Below are 23,960 nucleotides of genomic sequence, written 5' to 3' on the forward strand. Positions count from 1 at the left end.
TCCTCTATCCCAAATATTTTCTTGCCATCCATTCTGAATAAGTTGCTGAAATACTGTTGTAAAGTCATATCTGTGTTCTTCTTTTTTACAAAATGCACTGGCTCATCTCTTAAGAGTTTTTCCATTGTCACATGGCTGCAGTTAATTCCATAGATTTTCTCTATATCAAGCTCCATCACATCATTCCAGTCCAGAAGATTATCCAAGCCATTGATAACTTTATCTCTAATATCTTCATTAATTTCTTCAGAGATAACGTTAAATTCCAAACAGTAGATTTTATTTCTAAAATCCATAAACTCCAGATCTTTTTCCAATTCCACATTTGTTCCAATCTCCAGGGCTTGTATCTTCCCTTTATTTTTTCTTTTCTCATCTCTGATCTCATTCTCCTCTCTCACAGGATCCCCTATTTCTTTAAGCTCCTGCGTCATTTTGCTCAGTTCAATTTTCAGCTCCTTACTACCCTGTCGCAGGGTTTGTTTCGTTATCTCAATCTCATCCATTATTTTCTGAAACATAGTTACTTCCAGATTCTCAGCCACTTTCTTGATTGCCATTTTTAAAACCACGAAAACAAAACAAAACAAAAATAAAGAAGAACCACTTCTTATTTCAGCAACAATTGGGTTAATATTCCAGGCTTGATGACATCACAGTATAAACAGAGCAACCTGCCTTATCTCTCTATGTTCAAGAATACAAAACAAATTTAGTTCCCAGCATCAAAACAGTTAGTGGCGTCGTGAAGAAGCAGATTCGTCAAAATAAAATAGACCAAAAAGAGAATAGTCCCAGACAATATAATATTCCTCGGAATAGAAATCAGGAATAGAAATCCCTCTTCTGTTTATTATCTTTAGAATGCACTTCCAGGACAGCTTTTTGCGACAGAAACAGAGATAAGCTGTTAATTTCGTGAATAACAGAGAAGAGTTATAGCTCACCCAGAAGTTGTCCAAAGCCAATCAATCTGACAAATCTCCTTTTGCTGCAACAATTTAAACCAAGTAAAAAAAATAATAGAAAGAAGGGTGCTTGCCTGTTAGTCCGTTCTCTCTTTAAAGAAAAGATAAACATATCGCTTAAACAGATAGAGCTTGTTTGGAAGTCCGTCCGGCATTGTTGGCTGGACCTTATCTCATAAATTAATGAAATCCAGTCCTCCCAACAAAAACAGGCTTTTGAGGTTGATCTCTACGTTTCTCCCTGCCCGGGAGAAATTTCATCAGTCAAAAAAAAAAAATGTTCTGACTGATTTATATCTGAATAAGCTTCTTTTGAGGCGGGAGCCCGTCCCAAAAGCAGGCACAAGCGAAGTCACCCTTCCCGGAAGTCCAAGAAGGAGGCAATGTTTCAAGGAGGCATGAGGTAATGGGGGACTTCAATTACCCCAATATCTGTTGGAAGACTAATTCTGCCAAAAATGGCCCCTCCAAGAAATTCCTGACTTGTGTTGGAAATAACTTTCTCCTGCAGAAAGTGGAGGAAGGAACTAGATGATCAGCAATCCTGGACTTGATTCTAACCAATAGAGATGACTTAGTGGATGAAATGGCAGTTACGGGAACTCTGGGTGAAAGTGGCCATGTTGTACTTGAGTTCTTCATTTTAAAGAAAGCAAAACCTGAGAGTAGCCATACGTGTACCGTGGATTTCATGAAAACCAATTTAATAAACTCAGAACAATGATAAGTAAGGTTCCATGGCAAGTGACCCCAAAAAGAAAAGGAGTCCAAGATGGGCAGAATTTTCTAAAAAGGAAATTCTAAAGGCACTATTGCACACAATTCCAATAAGAAAAAATGGTGGAAAACAGCAGAAGTCTTCTCCCAAAAGAGAGTCTATTACCCTCCTGGCAGCACAAGGATTGCAGCTTGAGATTGATAGACAAATGTTCAAAAAATACCTAATTACTTTGAATTCATTCAAATCTCTAGGGCCTGATGAACTGCATCCTAGCGTAATGAAGGAACTGGCTGAACAACTCTAAGAACCACTGTCTGTTATCTTTGCAAAATCATGGAGGATGGGTGAAGTGTTGGATGACTGGAGGAAAGCTAATGTTGTCCTTATCTTCAAATAAGGTAAAAAGGAGGAACCTGGGAACTACAGACCAGTCAGCCTGACATCAATCCCTAGGAACGTTCTGGAGCAGATTATAAAGCGGTCAATCTGTAAGCACCTTGAAAACAATGCAGTGATTACTAGAAGCCAACATGGATTTATCAAAAACAAAGCCTGCCAGATACATCTTATCTCATTTTTTGATCAGGTAACCTCCCTGGTAGACTGTGGGGATACTGTAGACATAATATATCTCAACTTCAGCAAAGCTTTTGACAAAGTACCCCATGATATTCTGATTAGCAAGCTAGTCAAATGTGGGCTGGATGGAACGACTATCAGGTGGATCCATGGTTGGCTATGGAATCGTACTCAAAGAGTGCTTATCAATGGTTCCTTCACAAAGTGGGGGGGGAGGTAACAAGCAGGGTACCTCAGGGCTCAGTCATGGCCCCAGTGCTCTTCAACATTTTTTATTAATGACTTGGATGAGGAGGTGCAGGGAACGCTTATCAGATTTACAGATGATACAAAATTGGGAGGGATAGCTAATACCTTGGAAGACAGAAACAAAATTCAAAGTAATATTGATAGGCTGGAGCATTGGGCTGAAAACAACAGAATGGAATTTAACAGGAATAAGGGCAAAGTTCTACACCTACGAAAAAGAAACCAAATGCACCAGTTACAAGACAGGGGATACTTGGCTCAGCAATACTACATACAAGAAGGATCTTGAAATTGTTGTTGATCACAAGCTGAACATGAGCCAACAGTGCAATGTGGCTGCAAAAAAGGCAAATGCTATTTTAGGCTGCATTAACACAAGTATAGTTTCCAATTTGTGTAAAATACTAGTTCATCTCTATTCAGCATTAATTAGGCCTCATCTTGAGTACTGTGTCCAGTTCTGGACAGCACACTTTAAGAAGGATGCAGACAAACTGGAACAGATTCAGAAAAGGGCAGCAAGGATAATCAAGAGACTGGAAACAAAGCCCTATGAGGAGAGACTGGGCATGTTTAGCCTTGAGAAGAGAAGACTGAGGGGAGATATGATAGCGCTCTTCAAGTACTTGAAAGGTTGCCACGCAGAGGAGGGCCAGGATCTCTTCTCAATCATCCCAGAGTGCAGGACACGGAATAATGGGCTCAAGTTACAGGAAGCCAGATTTCAACTGAACATCAAGAAAAACTTCCTAACTGTTAGAGCAGTACTACAATGGAACCCATTACCTAGGAAGGTGGTGGGCATTCAGGTGTGCTTTAACTTGGATTCCTGCATTGAGCAGGTGGCTGGACTCAAAGGGCTTATAGGCCCCTTCCAAGTGTAAAATTCTATGTTTCTATGATTTACAAGAAATATTAAACAACATTGTTAAACCAATGAGATAAACAATATGAACATATAAAAAGTCATCAGGATTCTGCCCACAGGGCAGTTTATTTATTTCATTATTTATTAATTATTTGATTTATATCCTGCCTTTCCTCCCGGCAGGAGCCCAGGGCAGCAATCAGTTGTTGACAGAATGACCTTGTGATGTGGAATGTTTAATCCAATTGGAGCACATGATTTTTGTCAGCCTCCCTCTCTCTCCTGGAATCCTTCGTGCAAGGCAGTTGATGGTAGATGGCCCTGTGTTTTGGAGGGGGGTAAGTCCATCTGGAGCAACCTGCACACTTCTAATAAGAACATAAGAAGAGCCTGCTGGATCAGACCATTGGCTCATCGAGTCGAGGCAAATGCTATATTAGGCTGCATTAACAGAAGTATAGTTTCCAAATCGCGTGAAGTACTAGTTCCTCTGGTTAGGCCTCATCTTGAATACTGTGTCCAGTTCTGGTCTCCGCACTTCAAGAAGGATGCAGACAAGCTGGAACGGGTTTAGAGGAGAGCAACAAAAATGATCAGGGGACTGGAAACAAAGCCCTATGAGGCAGAGCTTGGAAGTAACTAGTTACAAGTAATGAATTACTTGTAATTCATTACTTTTTTGAGTAACGAGTGGGTTTCCTTTACATTTTGATTGTAATAGAACTAGGAGTAATTTTACTACTTTTGTAGAGTAATTGTAACGTTTCCAGAATTACTTTTGGGCATTACTTGGGAGGGGGGAGCAGGGGAAGTCTTCTGCTCCTCTGATTTGTGGATGAAAATCATGTACCTCAAACTGGGCTTCTGTGCAGTGTCACTCTTTCCTCATGCTCTGTGAATGGGCAGGAGGCGACAAGGGAGGAGGCGGAGAGTGAGACGGGGTGGAGTTTGCACTTGACACAAAGTGGCCACCACCCTGTCTGGCTACTGTGCTGCATTTGCAGTATTTTAACTTTTTTGCATCTCAGGGGGAAATGTTTGCTTGAGTGAGTGTCCCTTAGTTGGTGGCAGGACAGGGTCTGGGAGGTGGTTAAGTGAGAGCAATTATGCTGGCTGGCTGAGTGGGGGGGTTGCACTTGGTTTGGCATGCAAAGATCTGAGTAGTGGCCTCAGCCACCCTCCCCACCACCCTTACCACCATTGCTATCTTATGAATAAAAATAATTATTCTACTACCTCTGTATGTGTTTGTTTATTTTTAATGTTGTTTTAGGCTACTTAGATGTGCAGCAGCCAAGGCCAGCAGCTTGTAGGCGGCTTTTTTAAGTAACTGAAATGTAATTGTAGTGATTACTTTGGAGGAAAAGTAAAGTAATCAGTTACTTTCAGAGCAATTGTAATTGTAACAGTAATTACTACGTTTTTTGGCCATGTACCTGTAAGTGTCATTTATTACTTTTTAAAAGTAATCTTCCAAGCTCTGCTATGAGGAGAGACTGAAAGAACTGGGCATGTTTAGCCTGGAGAAGAGAAGACTGAGGGGAGATATGATAGCACTCTTCAAGTTCATGAAAGGTTGTCACATAGAGGAGGGCCGGGATCTCTTCTCGATTGTCCCAGAGTGCAGGACATGGAATAATGGGCTCCAGTTGCAGGAAGCCAGATTTCGACTGGACATCAGGAAAAACTTCCTAACTGTTAGAACCATATGACAATGGAACCAATTACCTAAAGAGGTAGTGGGCTCTCCGACACTGGAGGCATTCAAGAGGCAGCTGGCAGCCATCTGCCAGAAATGCTTTGATTTGGATTCCTGCATTGAGCAGGAGGTTGGATTTGATGCCCTTATAGGCCCCTTCCAACTCTACTATTCTATGATTCTATGAGCATCCCGTTCTCACAGTGGCCAGCCAGATGCCTATGGGAAACCCGCAAGCCACACCTGAGCTCCAGAGTACTCTCCACTCCTGCCGTTTCCAGCAACTGGTATTCAGAAACATGCTGCCTCCAGCTGTGGAAGTAGAACATAGCCATCATAGCTAGTAGCCATTGATGGATGGCCTTATCCTCCATGACTTTAATAAGAAAAAGGTTTCTTTGCCCTAGAAAACTTCCTACCAATCCTTTTTTCCTGAAGTTTTTTGCGTGTACTTTTTATTAAGCATTTAGATATATAGAAATAAAAAAGATCAGAATACAAAATATAGAAAATAAAACATGTATGGGCAAAAAGCCACCCACCCCTATGGAGCAGAGACCCTTGAAACAAATAGATCCGAAGAGCAAAGGACATCCTTGTACAGAAGCTGGTAAGCCTGACAGAGTTACATTATTGTATTACATATTGACTTAATAGTGTCTTGTTTCCTGGCAAGAATGACTGCAGAAATATTTCTATAAAAACAAGAAATCGTATCCCTGAGGGAGCAAATGCCAAGGGCCTCAGTTGCTATTGTTATGTTGTAGTGATTTTTTTTTAATGATGTATTTCGATTATTGTCTTTGAGCACAAATGTACTTGTAGGAAAAGCGGTATATAAATATGCACTGAAAAACGCTCTATAGACACGTCATGTATTTACTTTTGTAGGATCTCATATATTTGCTTCAGGAAGCATTTTTAGGCAATGTCTTTACTTGTAACATATATTTTTTTGCACAAGAATTCCAGACACAGGTGGTCTGTATGTTCCAACATACAATATTTAGAATGGAAATTCTTTAGCCAATTTGTGAAGAGTGGGGAAGGGGCGGAGGGAAAGAAATTGCACCACCTAGTACCGAAGGAGTTATTGTCGTAGACACAAACTCATGTTTGCTTTGACACCAGACTAATCTGCATCTCCCTTTGAACACTTCTCTACATTTTTCTTTGCTCTTTCTCACTTAGCCAGTGCAGCTTTATGAGCTCTTACATGGAGCAGGTACCTGTTATCTTGGGATACACTAATCCTTATTTCTCTCAGTTTCTCATCTTCTAGTTTTAAGTTCTCCACATTCCTGCATAAGTTTGTGAATCTTTTTTTTTAAAGTCCTCAGGAAAATCCATCAGCATTTCAGTGCACATTTCTCCTCATATACACAGGTTAGCAACCATTACACCACACTAGTTCTCCAGTGCTGATTTCTTAGGAAGGAGACACCCTCACTGCAAGTGAGTTACAGTCTAGAAATAGATGCACTGGAAATAACAGAGGAAGGCAAGGAAAATGGAGGCCAGGAGTAAAGAAAGGGAGAATATGCACTTATTTCAATTTCATGCACAGGCCAGGGATGGATGAATCTGTCAGTTTCTGTTCTCTCCTTTTTGCATTTTTCCAATTTTAAACTTGGCTCTCCACATTCCTGCAGATATTTTTTATTTTTTAAAAAAATCCTCATGAAAATTCTTCAGCATTTTCTAAACACATTTTTTGTATGCAATTTCTCCTAATGTCTTTTGAGAGCCGGTGTGGCATAGCAGTTAGAGTGTTGGACTACGACCCAGGAGACCAGTGTTCGAATCCCCACATAGCCATGAAGCTCATTGGGTGACCTTGGGCCAGTCACTGCCTCTCAGCCTCAGAGGAAGGCAATGGTAAAACCACCTCTGAATACCACTTACCATGAAAACCCTATTTGTAGGGTCACCATAAGTCGGGATCAACTTGAAGGCAGTACATTTTTATTTTTAATAACATTGCATTGCAAAATCAAGATATGTGCAACTTTCAAAGGATGACTATGTTTCAGTTCTCATATTGTTTCAGAAGATGCAAATTTAATAAATTTGACTTTAAATGCAAAGTGATAGTTCTCCCTCATCCCTAGTGGTAGTGCCCTCCATCAAGTTAGATCAGCTCAGGGTGGGGGTCCTGTGGCCTTCTAGTTGTTGTTGGACTGTAACTCCTATGTTCCCCAGCCAGCATAGCCAACAGGAGGCATGATGGGTGTTATAGTCTGGAGCTCAGTATTGTCTACACTGGCTGTGAGATGCTCTCTGTTGGAAGTGTTGGAATGCAACTCAAACTTGGTGGGTTTGTATGGTGTTAATGTAGATAGAGAGGGAAGCAAGATTCCTACACTGCCTCACTGCCCTTTGATCTCCATGCTCCCCTTTCTTCTGATTAGATGGACCTCATTTCCAGCTCCTCCTTTTTCACCATCATGCTTTGAGAGAGGAGACGTCTTGCCTTTGTCTTCCTCTCTCTCCAGAAACATGAGGGCAAAGACCAAGCATGGGTCTTTGCATCTCCAGCTCTGTTAGATCAAACTAGGAACTCTTTTTCTATCAAGCATGTATTTCGTATAATAAACAAGCTTTCTTATTTTCTTGAGCCTAGAGTCTGAACGTAACTATATAGTTACTGGTCCTATAAGCAACTCGCCAGGGTTTCAAACAGGAGCCCTTTCCCAGCCCTAAGTTGAGATGCAAAGGACTGAAGCTGTGACCTTTTGCACACAACATATGTACTCTTAACATTTCCCTGAAAAGACTTGCCCTTGGCATGGTGGGTCTTCTGAAACAGGTGGGAAGCCTGTGGCTCTTCAGGTGTTATTGGACTACAATTTCCATCAGCCCCAGCCTCTATGGCCAATGGTCAGAGACAATGTGAATTGTAGTCCAGCAACATCTGAGGGACCCTATGTTCCCATCCCTGTGTTGACATTAGACAGCCAGTGTGGCAAAGTGGTTAGAGTGTTGGACTACAACCTGGGAGTTCAAGTCCCCACTTGGCCATGAAACTCATTGGGAGACCTCAGGCCACTCACTGCCTCCCAGCATAACCTCGCAGGGTTGTTGTGAGGATAAAATGGAGAGGGAGAGAACCATGTGATGTGTGTTTTTCAACGTTTCCATGCAGTAATGAGGGTGAACAACTTTTCTGAAAAATATTTCTGACAGTTAGGAGGCAGTATAATTTGCCAGTTCTGGAAGAAATGCCACTTGTTGACGATCAAGAAGATGAACAACTGGGCTCTTTGTGTGTGTGTGTGTGTGTGTGTTTTATGAGTGCAAAAACGGAAGCAGGTAAACAACACATGAATCATAATCTGAGACAACACTCCGTGTATTCTGCCAAATGAACAAATACAAGGTCTAGGCAAGATCAGACTTCTAAGCATTTGTCCAGAAGGCTAGATATGTCAGCCAGTAGGGAGGGAGCCCAAGTTTGCCAAGTGTCCTGGCCAATCCCCTTGCATTCAGACTCAGACTCACTGATGCTTTTTTCTCTGTTATGTTTAATGTGAAAAGTCAGCTTAGAGCGCTTCATAGATCAGCTTACAGATTATACAGAACTCTGTTTCTCTGCACGGTACTCTACACAGGCACAAGTTCTCAAGCTGTTGCAGCAACAGCAGCCCCTTGAGACCCTTTAAGTAAGCTTGGGGCAGGCTATCTCTATTTGCATGGGGAAGGTTTCTCTGAATGGAATTGCGTGAGCAAGGGACAAGTTGAAAAGCTGGTGCTATCTACTCACACCTATGCATTTGCCTGTGCAACCTTGGCAACAGTTCATTGAGATGCTCCTTGGATACAGCCTCTGATTGAGCCTCCGATTCCTCCTTCTTGAGAGGAGGCATGAGCAGCTTTGGCTGGGGCAACAACAGAGGGCTGAGAGGCGGGAAAGAGGCTGGCTCATTGCCAGACAGCATATCATCAGTTGTAACTGGAATTACAGGGGCAGAACTGTTACTGTCTAAATTGCTGAAGCCTTCTCCTGTTTCTTACCCCTCCCTCTGCAGTCCAGTAGGCCCCTCCACAGGATTCTAGACTTTTTCTTCCTCCTCCTGATCACTCCAGGAACTCTCCATGAGGCCCACAATATTAAGGATCTCTTGGGAATCAAAAGTCACATTTCCAGTTAGAGAAAGGGAACATGGAGGCAGAGCAAGTGAGGTTAAATTTGTAGCGGGGGAAAAATCAGTGCCGGCCCTATCATTAGGTAAACCTCACTCAGGCAGCTGATTTCGAGTGTCATGAAAAGGCATACAATTGTTAGGATTTTTAAATTTGTAATGTATGGTTAAGGTTTACTGAATGTGTTTATTTATTATTACATTGATATCCCATCTTTCCTCCAAGGGCCTCAAGGTTGCTTGTATGGTTCTCCCATCCCCATTTTATCCTCACAACAACCCTGTGAGGTGGGTTAGGCTGGAAGACAGTGAGTGGCCCAAGGTCACCTAGTGGGCTTCATGGCTCAGTGGGGATTGGAACCCTGGTCTCCCAGGTCATAGTCTAAGCATTACACCACACTGGCTCTCCAGTGTTGATTGTGTCTCACTAAAAAAAAGTCCTGAAGCAATTTACAAGCAAGCAAAAACTACTGGTTACAGGGACCATACAACTCCCTTGTTACAACAGCTCCACTGGCTGCCAGTTTGTTTCCGGTCACAATTCAAAGTGCTGGTTTTGACCTTTAAAGCCCTATACGGCCCAGGTCCAGGCTATCTGTCAGACCTTATCTCCCTATACGAGCCTCCCCGGGCCCTGAGATCTTCAGGAGAGGCCCTTCTCTCAGTCCCAACACCCTCGCAAGTGCGATTGGTGGGGATGCGAGATAGGGCCTTCTCGGTGGCTGCTCCTAGGTTCTGGAATTCCCTTCCTAGGGAGGCACGAATGGCCCCCTCCTTGCCATCTTTCCATTGGCAAGCAAATACTTTTTTATTCCGACAGGCTTTTGGGATAGAAGGTGTTTAGGATTGGGCTTTAAAAGGCTTGTTTTATTGTTTTATATTATTATCTGTATTATTTTAAATTGTTTTTAGATTTTTAAGTGCCTTTTACGGTTTTAAGGTTGTGCATAGTTTAATTGTATGTTTTTCTATGTTTTTAACTACATGTAGTTTTATTTGTAAGCCGCCCTGAGTTCCAGTTTGGAAAAAGGGCGGGGTAAAAATAAAGTTTCAATTCAATTCAATTCAATCATGAAATTACAAAAATAGATTAAAAAGATTTAACAATCTAATATGATATATGATATATGATATCATTGGTACTGCCCAAATCCCTAGGAAAACAAAAAAATAGCTGTGCTTGGTGCCAGAATGATGGCAGACCTGGTGTCAGGCAGATCTCGCTGGGGAGAGCACTCTATAAATAAATTTAGACTGACAATATAGCCATGTTATTAACTTGGGTTTTTTATATTTTCTATCCCAATTCTCTCAATGAATTATCAAGAAAGCTTTCACAGAGGAGATTTTTTCAGCATTACCAGAATGGCAGCTAGATTCACCTGCTTCATATAAAAGGGCAACTTCAGCAAAACACCCCCCATTTCTAGTTTTGGGGCCTACTGACATGTTGAGACAGGCTCCTCTGTTTTCTTTAGTGGCGTGTTCTGATTCAATGCCAAATCCCACAGAAAAAGGGGTGGAGTGGGGGGAGGACCATAGACAGCTGCAAGTGAGCAACTTGCTCTGACAAAGGTTGGGAGCAGACTGAGGCCTCTGTCTCCAGACTATCACCTTCAGGCTCCTGCTCCCTGTAGAGAGCTTCAGAGCTTAAAGGGCCAGTCTTCTGATCTGAAGATGGGCACTCTTCCTCCGCTCCATAGTCTCCCTCCTCATGCACTCTCTGCACCGTTGGACTTTTGATGTGCAGTGGGAAGCATCTTGTTCTTCAGGCTCAGGGGGAAGGTGCTTGTGAAGATCTCGGCTCTGGCCCTATAGGCCCTGGTGGTCTCAGGTGCAACTGTCTCTCCCTATCTTCAGCTGTCAGCTCTGAGCCTTGTCCCTGACCTGACTCCCCATCTGGAACCTCCTACTCTGTCCAGATCACTGCCAGATACAAGTGTCATGACATTTAGGAAGCAATGCACAGGTCTACTTTACTGCTTTAAGTGTAGGAGCTGGAATATGGCTATCTCTACTAGAAAAAAGTTAACCACTAGAACTATTTATTTATTTATTACATTTATGAATCGCTTCCCATAAAGCATCCCAAAGTGATTTAAGCAACAGATAGAGAAGCATCACTGAATGACAGCATCAGAAGCAAGCTAAGCTCTGGAATGCAAGGAGATTCTGACAATATCCCAAAGGACTTTCTGCTGCCAATCGAAGGTTTTCACATAATAAACTGGATTCCAGGTTATGCAGCTGAACTGCAGGCATCAGCTGAACTTCTGCTGACCCAGTTCTGAGTTTCAGATTGGTAATAAAAATCCAAACCCCAAGGAGATTTTCCATGTGGCTTTACATAAAGAAAGAAAGAAAGAAAGAAAGAAGGAAGGAAGGAAGGAAGGAAGGAAGGAAGGAAGGAAGGAAGGAAGGAAGGAAGGAAGGAAGGAAGGAAGGAAGGAAGGAAGGAAGGAAGGAAGGAAGGAAGGAAGGAAGGAAGGAAGGAAGGAAGGAAGGAAGGAAGGAAAAAGAAAAGGTTTGAGCAACTTTACCAATATCAACACTGACACTTCAAGCTCCCTGAAATGGGCTACTGATCTTTTTCATTGTGCAGGGAGTATACAAGGACTGAACAGAAAGCAGCATTTTGCTGCCTGTAAAATGACCACACATTGAAAAATGCTGGCATTATTGAGATTCAGATTTTTTTGTTATTATTGTTGTTGTTGTTGTTCTTGTTAGATATGCATCATCAATGCTTGTGGTCCTCTACAGAGTAACAAGAAGAGTGGTCCCTGCCTTGAGGAGCTTACAATCCAGGGTTCACCAGAAAGAGGGGAATACGATGGTAGCAAGGGTTACAGGGCAAGACTGTACAATCATTTCAGCTACAGCAGGGCCCCACTCATACAGCGGGTTACGTTCCGGACCCCCGCTGTAAAGCGAAAGCCGGTATAAAGCTGAACTCATTGAATAAAATGGCGCGTGATGCCCAAAACCCGCTGTAAAAGCAGAACAAGCACCATATGAGTGGGGCTTTAGTCTAATTGCGTCTAACTGAGACTGCTGTATTAGCGAATCACTGTAAAGCGAAGCGCCCTAAAGCGGGGCCCTACTGTATATACACTTGGCTGTATATTAGGAAGAGTCCTGCTTGATCAGGCCAGAAACCTGTTCTCACAGTGGCCAACCAGACACATATGAGAAGTCTGCAAGCAGGACCTGAGCATCACTCTCTCCAACTGTGATTTCCAGCAACTGGTATTCAGCGGCCCACTGTCTCTGACGGTAGAGGCAGAACATAGCCATCAGCTAGGATAGCCTTCTCCTCCATGAATTTGTTTAATCCTCTTTTAAAGCCATCCAATTGGTGGCCATCACTGCCTCTTGTAGGCGCAAATGCCACAGTTTAACTGTGTGCTGTGTGAAGAAGGACTTGCTTTTATCTGTCCTGAAGCCTCCAACATTCAGTTTCATTGAAAGTATATGAGTTCTAGTGTTATGAGAGAGGGAAGAAAGTGTTTCTCTGTCTACTTTCTCCATGCCATGCATAGTTTTATACTCTTCTACCATGTGTATAAGACTCTCCTTGGGAGGAATAGTTGTCATGATGTGTGTGTATGTGTGAGAGTGAGTTTGCATGTGCTGCAGGGCAGCAGTGTAGCAATTGGTGGGGAGCCAATGAGGGTATTGCCCCCAAATGATAATTCTTCCCCCCATAAAATTTTCCTTCAGCCTCCAAATTTCTAGCATTGCAGTAACTTAAAACTTCAATTGAGCTTTTATAAATACAGTTTAGGCAACCAAAGAGAGGGGCAGGGCAAAGTTACCAACGGAATGCGAACACAGCAAATATCAGAGTTAAAAGTTACAACTGTGAATGAAATGAACACAAGTCTTGATGGATGGGGGAGGGAATTGGCAAACCTAAAGGTTTGCAACTGGAGGAAGAAAAGGTGGGAAGGACAGTATTGTGATGCACTGCAGAGCATTTCCCCCTGCACTGTACTGCTCAGGCAGCCTCTGTAGGTAGTGGGTGGTGTTAGTGCATCTGGTGGGTGTGCCTAGGTCTTGGGCCTAGAGCAGCCTTTCCCAACCAGTGTGCCTCCAGATGTTGTTGGACCACAACTCCCATCAGCCTCAGCCAGCATTGCCAATGGTCAGGAAAGATGGGAATTGTGGTCCAACAACATCTGGAGGCATACCAGTTGGGAAAGGCTGGCCTAGGGAGTGCAGCAACCTAACCTAGTCCAGGGCAGGACCTGAGAAGAAGCAGAGAGGTGAGTGAGCTGGCTCTCCAAGGCCCAGGAAGCCTAATGAGACCTTACTAACATAGCCCAGGCAATGAGGAGCTGGAATACTGTGTGTGCATGCATGTCTGGGCGGCATTTCTTCCCAAGTTTGTAATGAAATGAGACATAGTTTGGGAACTATAGTGTATGCGGTGTTAATTTGGCACAGTATAGAATGGGTTAACCTGATCTAACATAGAAGCAAAAAAAAAAATCCTAATGTGCCTGTAGAGGCTAGATGCTCAGTTGGTGTTTGATACTTAAAAGCTAGCTTATTCACCCCATGTAATGGGACACCATCCATATAGATAGTGACTAAGCTGGAATGTGTTGTGCCTGAGGGAGGTAGGAACAGCACGAATGAAGTGATCAAGGCCAGGGAGCTAGCTCAATGAAAAGACAATGGAGCACACTGAAAAGATACTAACAAGATGGGAGGGGCTGTGTGAGGAGAACTCGAAAGCATATATCACTGGCACCTTGTAACCCTGCCTTAGACTGGTTTTCAGGCAGGAGCCGAATACCTGGTCTCTCTTTTGCAAAAGATAATCAATAAAGGTGTTGTCTTATATCTTGGTTGCCCATCTGGTGTGTATTTTTGGAGCTTCCTCCAGATGTAAAGAGCCTTTTTGGTGTAACAAGTTGAAAAAGATGTCCTTTCAATCCTTTCAAGCTGGTTCCATTTTTAAAATGGTTTTGAAGAGTACAGTGTGGCTTGAGGCTTAGTTGCAACAGTTTTAGACCTCCACCAAGCTGTGCAAATCATTATAAACAATTCACCTTATTTAACTTTTCTCATGCGAACTTATGTACTACCAAAACAGAGTGTATGACATGTGCTGGTAGAGCCATCAGAAGCAGTGTGAGCTAGCTGGCTGGCCCAGGGCCTTTCTGTAGAACAGAGATTGGGTGCTTGTACAGTTGATTCTAGCACCTGTAGTTCAGACAAATGTATAAGTTCTTATGTGACATGCTGTCAAGCATTTTCTTATGTCAAATCAAATCAAATTCTTTATTGCATAGTCCACAGACCTCAGCAATCAAACAATTAAAACACATACATACAATAAAACATTATCAATAACAATAAATAAAATCAGGACTTGAGCCTAAGCAAATTCTTCCTTTTCTGCATGGCTTGATTTATAAATTTGCCTTCGCAAAAGGTAATGGATTCATCAGAGCCCTGAAGAAGAACAGTTAAAAGTGTATTTTAGACCGGCCTGGGAATTATAAAAGAATTGAAAAGTGATGTTTATAGGTATTAATTTAATTTTTAAAGCGAAACTTCTCTAAATTGCTTTCCTGACATGGCAACGGAGACCAGGGTAGTTAGTTCTGGGAAGTAGCTGCCTCAGGAGAACTGAACTCACTGTTCACCATCTTACTAATCATTGTACCTGCACAAGGAAGCCTTTCCACACATGTATACTTTGTATGCTGCAGGACTCATCTACAACTTTGTGTGACAATTCATTCTCAACTTTGACACATGCGCTGACACCATACAGGCATTCAATGTTTCATCAGAAAAAAGCAAACTTAGTAATCTTGGCTTTTGAAAATAACATGTTTGAAGGAATTTTAAGTGAACAGGTCCTCTGCAAGTTTGCAGAGAAATTACTGTGCTTTAGACTTTATTAATAGTTCAGATCATTATGGTAGAATGACTTGATACACATTTATTTCATAGTCACTGCTTTTTAGTTTACACTACTATTTTGCATGTGGAAAATATTGTATTTAAATTGATTTGCTTCTTTGTAACCATCGCAAGCCATAGTTCCTAATTATAATGCATGAATTGGGAAAGGGTTGTCATTACCTATAAAAACATTTCCCCCCAGAAATTTTATAGCAACCAATAGCCTAGCCCCCTCAATTTTTGTCTCTGCCCCACCAAATGAAAATTGTCTCACTACACTCCTGTTGCAGGTCCTGGTGGTGGTGGTGTACTCTGGTGGGCCCCCTTTTCTGTTGGTGGGTTTACTTGGGAGTAGTGGCTTGCACTAGCAGTATTGGTAGCTGGAATGTGACATAAGCTGCATTCAGACAGCACTTTATTCTGCTTTCCTGATGTTTCCTTACTTGATAATTTCTGCATTTCATTTTACCTTTTAGATGATGTAAAAGCCGTTTCTGGAAATCTAGCAGAAGTTTTGTGTTCATTTCCATGTGAATTGCTTTCCAAAAAAATCCATTTGCAATTCATTAACCCAGAAAATCATAGGAGTTGTGATGAAATTTCGAGTGGTATTCAAGGATACAGATCTTTCCCTTCATTTTATGAGGGAATCATGGGGTAACAGAAGTGTGCATGTGCGGAAAGGGTGGGGGAGTAGCGACATGTCCAATGACATTCATTGTTGTATCCCACCAGTATGCTCACTGGTGTGGATGAAATTTAGCACAAGTTGGTGGTATATTGATCAAATACTCCCAGTTCCAAAAGGCAGCAGGTACTACAGTGTGAAAGAAAAGTGAGAAATCGGGACAGAAGCACTATCTTTATAATCAATAAAACTAGCACAATGAACCCCATCTCTGAATGCAGCTCGTGTGAGAGACAGACAGAGATTCCATTCAGTCATATATTATGGTTGATGCATCAAAATTAAAATCCTACGGATTCAGATTCTGGGGAAGAATCATAGCTCAGTGGTAGAGCATCTGCTTTGCATGCAGAAGGTCCCAGGTTCAATCTCTGGTGTCTTTAGGTAGGTCTGGAAAAAGCTTTTGCCTGAATCCCTGGAGAGCCACTGCCCATCAGAGTAGACAATACAGAGCTAGATGGTCCATTGGCTTGACTCAGTATAAGGCAGCTTCCTATTATTATTTGAACTTATCAGTCACTTGCTAAATAAAAAAGTCCTCCAAGTGACTTACAAAAAATAATTAAGAGTATAAAGCATCAATTACACATTTTAATGATGCTTCATTTAAAAAATCCAGAGACAACTCCCAATAAAACAGCTTTGGGAGCAACAAATATCATCATTATTATTATGAATATTAATATTATCATTTTATTTATTAAATTCATATCCCACCCTTCCTCCCAGAAGCACCAAATGATAAAACACTAAAAAAAAAATCTTAAAAATCTTAAAAACAAACATCTCTACTTGAGATATGTACTTAAAAGCCGTGTTGAAAGAGGCAGTCAACAACGCACATCAAGATAGTCTTTCAGACCTCTGCTGCTGAAACGCACTAATCTGCAGTAATGATGGAAGAATAAATTAAATTCAGTTCACATTTAAAGCCAAATCTATTAAATATACACTTTCTGAGAACCAAAACACAGCCATCCTCCAAAATTTCCAATTATCAAATATTGCGATGCCATTCTTCAACAATGTGAATAAAAATGCAGAGATTAGGCAAGAATGCATAAGAATGAATATATTATAATAAAATAATAATAATAAAATTTTATTTGTTAGTCGCCCATCTGTCTGACTTAACAGACACTCTGGGCGACTTACACAATATAAAATACAATTTAAAACATATTCATACAACAGTCACCATATTAAACAACAATACATCTAAACCACCCGTTAGTAATACAACATAATAGTCTAACCCACCCCAGAAATCCCGTAGGCCTGCCTGAATAACAAGGTCTTTAAGGCTCGACGAAAAGCCATCAGGGAGGAGGCATGTTGAAGGTCAAAAGGAAGCAAGTTCCAGAGGGTGGGGGCCACGACCGAGAAGGCCCTCTCTCTGGTCCGCACCAGCCTAGCTGTTTTCACAGGTGGGACCGAGAGAAGGTCTTGTGAGGCCGATCTTGTTTGGCGGCATATTTGGTGAAAATTAATGAAAATAACATACAAAAATGCATTGCATTAGGATAAATTGCTTGCAAAAATGTGTCATTAGTCAAAATGGCATACAAAATGTGTGTGTTAAGAGAAAATCATACTGAAATGCTGAAGGATTTTCATGAGGATTTAAAAAACAAAAATCACAAATTGCTACAGAAATGTAGAAATCTTGAATTTAAGATTGGAAAAATGAGATACAGAGAGAACTGGATTGACTCTTCAATTTTGGTAGTTAGGGCTAAGTCCTTGGCACTGAAAACTCTATATGCATGATCAAAGCTGCATAAAAATGTCAGACCATTGGTCTATTAAGCCCAGTACTGTCACCACAGACCAGCAATGGCTCTCTACAGTTTCACACAACGATCATTCCTAGGCCCTTTACCCATCAATCAGATGGACAAGCACAAGAGACAGGGCCTTCTCCATGGTGGCCCCATCGCTATGGAACTCTCTTCACAGGATATCCTCTTTGCCCAATCTTTAATAACTTTTAAATAGGCCAGGCAATCATAAGAGAGGCTAGGGAGTGATGGATTCCCTGCGAGCCATTGCAGAAGGTGAACAGCAGTGTGTGTGTGTGTGCGCGCGCACCTTATTTGCTGTGCCAGGACACAAAATGCACTAGGAAATCAAATGGCTCAGGATCCAGCGTAAGAATGCTACAGAAATTTCATGAGGATTTTAAAAAAAACCCTCAAGTTCCTGGAGAAACCTGGAAAATTAAATTTAAGATTAGAAAAATGAGAAACTGAAATAGAAATGGACTGCCTTCAAGTCGATCCCAACTTATGGCTACCCTATGAATACGGTTTACATGGTAAGCGGTATTCAGAGGGGGTTTACCATTGCCTCCCTCTGAGGCTAGTCCTCCCCAGCTGGCTAGGGCCAAGGAAGCCAGCCCCTTCCTTGTCTGCACTACCAGCTGGGGGCAACTGGGCTCCTTGGGACTATGCAGCTTGCCCGCAGCTGCACAGGCGGTAGGTCACATAACCCCTGAGCTGTGGGGTGATTTTAGCTGGCCCTTGACACACAAGAGACAAGAGTGGGGATTTGAACTCACAGACTCTGGACTCCCAGCCAGGCTTTCCTCCCCACTGTACTATACCAGCCACTAGGAGAACTGAAACTGACAGATTTTTCCATCCTTAGTTTATTGTAACATGTAGTTTGGCCTAGATGAAACGTCACATACTGAATAGGAATGGTTTTTTGGGTGTTTTTTTTTTAAATGAACCTCTTCACCTTTGTGTCAGGCAGTCAGGGGCAGGTTGGATTGGATGGAGGTGCTGCCCCCACCAGCATTCCTCTGCCAGCATGGAGCTCCTCATTCCACCCACTGAGTGGAGCATTCCGGGGGCCAAGTGGGGCTGAGCATTGAGCAGGGTTTGGACTTGATGGCCTTATAGGCCCCTTCCAACTCTACTATTCTATGATTCTATGAGCCAGCCACACTGCCATCACCTGGTATGCCTGGCATCAGGCTCAGTCTGGGCCTCATCGCTGCAGCAGCTCCATGCTGTTCCCCCCAAACCTGCTGGAACCACCTTCCACTCCAGCCAGTGTTAGCATCAGGGCTGCAGATGTTTTGCTGCTGCCCAGTCGCAGTTTGGATTGCCTTGTTAGTGAGTGACTGTCTTTGTGAGATGATTTTTCTGAAAAGCAGTATATAAAAATTAATGAATACCTAAATGAAGGCAGGTGATATCTATATATCTATATTTAATCCAGAGCTTGGAAAAGTTACTTTTTTGAACTACAACTCCCATCAGCCCCAGCCAGCATGGCCACTGGATTGGGCTGATGGGAGTTGTAGTTCAAAAAAGTAACTTTTCCAAGCTCTAATTTAATCTCTATATAACTAAATAACTGCAACAGGGCTGGTGTCAGCACACGCCAATCCTTGGGCAATCCTGACAGGTCCCACAGCTGAAGTCTCCCCAGGCCCTCCTTTTTCTTTGTTCCTAGCCTGACATTCCACATAGCACTAGAAAGCTAGATCCAGCTGCCATTTTAATTTCCCACAATGCCCCTAAATGGTCCATAAGTGGTCCATAAGTAACACACTACTTCTTGGAATGCCACCACTGCAGCCTGGAATGCCCACCAGGACCTGCTGATAAAGGGGGGGCAACAGAGGATTCCTTGCCCAGGCCCTGTCACCAAATGAGGCCCTGAAGTTGGGAGACACTTACACATCACCAAAAAAGGCACTGGTTTGCATAATATGTATATATGCTAATTTATACATACATGACTAAGGATCCTCTATTAAAGAATCTCCCACTTTGATTTTCAGTCCAAAAGTAGTTATTTTAGTAGGCTAGAAATTTCTCCTGAAAAATATCTAAACTGTGCAAATATTTACTTTTTCCCAATAATATTTGGAAATATTACTTTTACTTTGGTAGATACTGGTAAATATACTTTTACTTTTGGTAAATATATTTACTTTGGTAAATATTTACTTTTTCCCAATAATTTTTCTTGATAGGTGCTGCTTTACCACCATTATTTCTGTCTGGGTGCTGCTTCATTCTCCATCCAGGATCACACACCATCGATGAACCTATCAGAGAACACAGCATGAATGGGATGAGATCACAATACTAGGTGGCCAATAAGATTCATGGATATTCCTCATCAAATTTCCCCCAGTATGCCTAAGAGTTTCCATGTGTGGACCAAAATTTCTTCAGATTTTTGTTAACATTATTGGTTTGTACATACAAACACTGATCTGGATTACCTGAATCTTTATATATTTTTTACACTCTTCCTTCAATGACAGGGTTGGGTAATATGTGGCCCTACAATTCCCATCATCTCTGATCATTGGCCATGTTGGCTGGAGCTGGTGAGAGTTAGTATCCAGCAACATCTTGGGAGCCACAGGTTCCCCACCCCTGTCCAAAGAGCTAAGGGTGTCTTGCTTATGGTTCCCAGACAGTCTCACACAGAGGTAGCTCAAAAGACCAGTTGTGCTTAGTTTTACCAGTAGTTTTTACCATGTTGTGTGATGTCAGACTCTGCTCAATGCAGGTATGGGGAACCTTTGACCACAAGATGTTGCTGTACTACAACTCCCATCTGCCCTGGCCGTTACCCATGCTTGCTGGGGTGGATGGCAGCTATAGTTTAACAACATCTGGAGGGCCAAAGGTTCCTCACACCCAGCTACCTACATCATGCTATATCTTGATCATCTCAATGCACTGGGTCCATCTTTGCTTCTGCACAGCTGGATCAGGAATCAGATTTCTGGCATAAAACCCCGATCCCCATTACCTCTTTTGGCAATTGTCCCAACCACTTAATTATGTTATTAATAAGCTTGGATGTTACACTCCCATCTCCCATCCCCACTTTTCTCAGAAAGGTCAAACAAGCCTAACTGGCTAGGATTCCATTTCGCCATTCCATTGCCCATCTTCTTTGCTACAACAGATAATACTGAACCACTTAGAGTGGTCAACATGAAGACGTGAAGGTTGGTGTCATGACTGGAGGTTTAGAAGGAAGGGTTCACTTAAAGTTCACTGGCTGACTGAGACAGGTGGCATACAGGAAAGCTTAATCATATCGTGGGAAAAACCACAATTGGTGTATAACGGGAATCTTGGGCATGGCCTTAAGGATAAACTTCCATTTGCTTCAAAGGAAGCATGGGCCCTGACTCCCCGTTCATCACCCTTCTAAAAAAAGTGGGGGAGAGCAGGAACGAGAGACTATTTACTCAAATAAAGTGGATGAATTAATCTGTCCCTCAAGAACCAGCAAAGCTACCTGAAAATAAGAATCTCTTTGGTGGACATTTTTTGAGACGGGGATCAATGGAAGCTTTCTTCTTTTTTATCTTCTTTCTCATTGTGTGTGTTTTTCATTTTCATTTTATTTGCCAGGAACACAATACAAAAGGAGAAACCAGAGATCCCAAAGCCCTCTCTGTTGTGTAGTCCAGGGACTGTTTGGTAAGTGACAGGACTTTTTGTTTTGTTTAAGAGATCCCATTGATTCATTACATTACTGGTGTGCAAACTTTCACATTTTCCTTTAAAAAAGAAAAACTCCACTACAGCTTTGTGCAAATAGCCTCTTAAAATTCTCCCTCCTTCAATTGTGGGCAGAGAAATTGGGGAAACAATTTCATTGAAATTCTCTAGGGTTGGGGAGAAATTCTCCAGAAATTTCTTGTGGGTGGGGAACCATTACTAACAATATCGGAAACATCATTTCTCTCTTTTTCCTAAGGTTTTACTGCCACATCAAGAGTTGGTAGCAGCAGCAACTATGCTGACAGCCAGGACGCCATTTTGCATTCTCTACAGTACCTCAGCCATAGCCTTTTTTCTAGGATGCATTGTAGAAGATACCAAATGGCAGCCAGGCACCAATATGGTTGCGGCTTCTTCCACTTTAAATATTATAATTATCATCATGGCTTTTTGTGACAGTACTCACTGGTACAGAATACCAGCATCTCATTTTTTGCTGCCTATGGCAGCCATTTTGGGCTGGCACCCACAACACTTTTATCAAGATATGAGTACTGGCACCTCATTTTTTTTTTACCAAAAAAGCAAATAACAACAACAACAATAACAATAATAAATACTTCTTACCTGCCATTCACCATAAAACACCAGAGGAGAATGTTACAAGAATGCAAAAGTACAACCAGGGTAAAAAGATGCATCTTCAGCATATGACTAGAGCTAGACAATGAAGGTGCCAGACATACCTCTATGGGGAGGGGATTCTGCAGCTTAGGGGCTGCCACAGAGAGGGTCCTCTCCCAGGCTGCCACCTGCTAAACTTCCAAGGGCAGTGGAACTACCAAGAAGGCCTCCTCTGATAATCCGAACGCCCAAGAGGATCTGTAGGTAGGGAAGCAGTATAGTGGACAATATTCATAGAATAGTCTGCAACATGCCTTTCTTTTTCTTGTGGACTGAAAAAAAGAAAAATCTAAAAAAGGTGCCTCCCCCCCAAAAAGGTCTTCTGAGAATTTTCAGCTCAGCTCTACCCTTCTGGGCTCAAAATTATGTTCATGCTGTTTTTCAGTGGTACCCACAGCCTGAATCATAGAATAGCAGAGTTGGAAGGGGCCTATAAGGCCATCAAGTCCAATCCCCTGCTCAATGCAGGAATCCAAATCAAAGCATTCCCGACAGATGGCTGTCCAGCTGCCTCTTGAATGCTTCCATTGTCGGAGAGCCCACTACCTCTCCAGGTAATTGGTTCCATTGTCGTTTGGCTCTAACAGGAAGTTTTTCCTGATGCTCAGTCGAAATCTGGCTTCCTGCAACTTGAGCCCATTATTCTGTGTCCTGCACTCTGGGATGATCAAGAAGAGATTCCGGCCCTCCTCTGTACTTGAAGAGTGCTATCATATCTCCCCTCAGTCTTCTCTTCTCCAAGCGAAACATGCCCAGTTCTTTCAGTCTCTCCTCATAGGGCTTTGTTTCCAGTCCCCTGATCATCCTTGTTGCCCTCCTCTGAACCTGTTCCAGTTTGTCAGCATCCTTCTTGAGTGCGGAGACCAGAACTGGACACAGTACTCAAGATGAGGCCTAACCAGTGCTGAATAGAGGGGAACTAATACTTCACGCGATTTGGAAACTATACTTCTGTTAATGCAGCCTAATATAGCATTTGCCCTTTCTCCCCTTTTTTTCCCTACTCCTCTTTAAAAATTACTGCAGGATGGAAAGGGGAGAAGAAACAACTACCCCGATGTGTATTATTGGGCATATCATTTGGTTTCTTATTGCTCTTTAAAACAAAATAACCCTGTCAGGAGGGAACAGGATAAATTGAAATGTGGGCTGAACAAATTTTTTTCTTGTCTTGTTTTCTTTCCAGCTAATGCAGAAAGAAAAGTTATCGCTTCAGGCAAGCAATGACTTGCTGGAAATTTTGCTGCTGAAAAGGCAAGTCAAACTTGGCCAAGTTGTTGTTAATCCATCATTCAGGTTATTAGCCGCCAGTGTTGCCGTACCACATCCTGTCTCCTCCCTTGTTCAGCAGCTACAAAATAATAATAATCTTGGTAAGGGTTGGATGAACTCCTGCCAATTCCGAGTTTCCTGTCAATTTTAACTTTTAAAAAATTGGAATTGGGCTCCTGTAAATAAAATGTTTTTAAAAACCATAAAACAAAGGACTATGCTCCCTAGACATTTTTATTTCCTGTATGACAGGCCCCATCTGCCCTCTATTTTTAAAGCAGCATTATACTACTTTACACAGTTGTGGCTTCCACCAAAGAATCTTGGGAGCTGTAGTTTGGTAAGGGTGCTGAGAATTGTCAATGGGATTCCCTATTCCCCTCACATGGCTATGATTCCCAGAGTTTCCTGGGAACAGGGACTGATTGTTAAATTACTCTTTCCCCAAAGAATCTTGGATAATGAGAATTGTTGGGAGACCCTGATTCACCTCATAGAGCTACAGTTCACACAGTGGTTTGACAATCCCTCTTCCCATGGAATTCTGGGAACTAGGTCTATGAGGCGAATAGGGGGTCTCCTCTCAGTACCTTTCACAAGCTACACTCTTTGAGGGAAGCTGTGACTTTTTAAAGTGGTATGATACAGCTTTAAATGTAAAGTACAGATTGGT

At 42.2% G+C, this 23,960-nt stretch overlaps 1 long non-coding RNA gene across 2 annotated transcripts in view; it reads left to right on the forward strand.

Annotated features, from left to right (window-relative positions):
- Positions 1-23,270, forward strand: part of LOC133371817 (uncharacterized) — an 81,845-nt gene extending 58,575 nt beyond the window's left edge. For both annotated transcript variants that reach the window (XR_009759390.1, XR_009759389.1), the window contains 3 exons: positions 19,831-19,949; positions 21,239-21,307; positions 23,202-23,270. This is a non-coding gene — a long non-coding RNA (uncharacterized LOC133371817). The remainder of the gene's footprint in view (positions 1-19,830; positions 19,950-21,238; positions 21,308-23,201) is intronic.
- Positions 23,271-23,960: the final 690 nt, after the last annotated feature.

Source organism: Rhineura floridana, chromosome 17 (assembly GCF_030035675.1).
Source record: "Rhineura floridana isolate rRhiFlo1 chromosome 17, rRhiFlo1.hap2, whole genome shotgun sequence".
Lineage (NCBI taxonomy): Eukaryota > Metazoa > Chordata > Lepidosauria > Squamata > Rhineuridae > Rhineura > Rhineura floridana.